Source organism: Arachis stenosperma, chromosome 1, assembly GCF_014773155.1.
Source record: "Arachis stenosperma cultivar V10309 chromosome 1, arast.V10309.gnm1.PFL2, whole genome shotgun sequence".
Lineage (NCBI taxonomy): Eukaryota > Viridiplantae > Streptophyta > Magnoliopsida > Fabales > Fabaceae > Arachis > Arachis stenosperma.
Genome location: NC_080377.1, coordinates 39,432,266 through 39,434,192, shown reverse-complemented (window position 1 = coordinate 39,434,192; position 1,927 = coordinate 39,432,266).

Genomic DNA, 1,927 nt, shown 5'->3' with positions numbered 1-1,927 from the left:
GGACGGAAGAAGTTGCAATAAAATTTCTTCACCCAGGATATGTTGATATCCCCCAAATCTCTGTCAACAAAATCTATACCCAACTCAAGGATCCGACTAGTAATGGACCGTCAGACATCATTGGGGAGAACAAGCTTCTTCTCAGTATTCAGTTTTGTTGTCCGATACTTGGAAAGTCGAAGCTCACAGTAGAGATTGGGGAACTTGGTCGGGTCAGTAGAAGGTAACAGCTGATTTTCTTTTTCTTCGTCATTTAGAGGATTCTTAGCATAATTCTTGTAGATGGAGGGAATAGAGGGGGTAGAGTGTTTCCTTTTCTTGGAAGAAGTGGCTATAGCCTTTCCTTTATCCGACATCCTGAAAAAGAAATATAATAGAATATAAGCAAAAAAGCATGTAGCACAAAGCAAGGAAAGCATATTTAGGATGTAGAATAGATGACAAGCAAACATGATGTGAAAGGGACTTGAAATATGGACAACAAATAAGAACAGAGAACACAGCCATATCCCAAGAATTCAATGTTCACTAATGACCACAATTCATAAAGAATAAGCATGTCATCATCAATACTCAAAAGAATGGGTAAAAGAGTTAAAATGCAAGTTTGGAAGAAACGGAAGCGGTGAGTTAGAAAAAATGGAGTTAAAAAAATGAGTAGCATGATGAGAGAAGAATATATCAAGTATACAAATCATGGTCACAACATATCATGCAAATCCCGGAAGTCGGAAATAACGAAAGGTAGCCCAAATTCATAATAGAGAGTAGAATGAAATTAAATTTCTCGAAAATTGGGCAGCATTTCGGCTTAAAATTGGACGTTCCCGGGTTGCAAAATGGCACAAACAATCATGATTACAATTACAATTATTCAAAGCAACAACAAGATAGCATCCAGGCAACACAGAATGCACACAGAGCAACTCAAAAGTGGCACTTATCGGACAAATGAACAAGTAGAAAATAAACACAAACGGAGCACTTATCAGGCCTAGAATCCTCTATCCCGCCCTAGCTACCTAACATCAGATATTTCTAGCTAATCCTAACATGCAAACTGAATTCAAATTAACTAACAGAAAATTACAAAAGCTAACAAAATTGAACCGTTAAAAATAAGAACCTGGGAGCGGGGAAAGAACGGTGAACGGAAAAGAAAATTGGGCTTGACCGAAAATGGACGGGGGAGGAACTGTGCACGCAGAGGCAGAAGCCGCGCCACCGTGGGCGGTGGCGGAGACGAGGGTGGCTGCGGTGGTTGGGTGTTTAACCGAAAGGAGGAGGAGAGAGTGAGTGGAGGAGAGAGAGGGTGAGGTGAATGGACGGGAGAGAGAGAATAAGTGGGGTTGATGGTGAAGGACGGCGGCCGTGCGGTGGTGGCGACGCTGCTGCCGCGGTGGTTATGGGGAGAAGAGGAAGAATGGGAGTTGGGGGAGAGAAGAAGGAGTGCGCGGCTGCGCGACACTCTCGCGTGTTAGGGTTATCCCCTTTTTTGAATCGACGCGGGCGCGCACCTTGCGCGTCCGCGTACATTGAGGAAAATAGAGATCCACGCGCGAGCGTGCAGTGCGCTCTAGCGTAGATTGGCAGATTATGCAAGGGCGCGTGCGCGTACAGTGCGCGCACGCGTACATGGGGTTGGGCCCGAGGCTTAGAGCGGGCTTGACGCGCGCCCAACTCTCGGGGCAAAAGCCTAGAGTGGCGGCAGCATGTAAGGGACGCGCGCGCGGCAAGTGCGCGTCCGCGTACGTTGGTAATTTGTGATACGGCGCTCTAGCGCGATGCGTGCGCTCGCGTCTGTTCCTTCTTGGGCATATGGGCGCGCACGCGGCAAGTGCGCGTCCGCGCAGATCGAGTTGGGCTAGGGGCTTAAAATTGGCCCAGATCGGGCTCAACTCTCTGGGGCTTGGCTAAAAAAATTGCA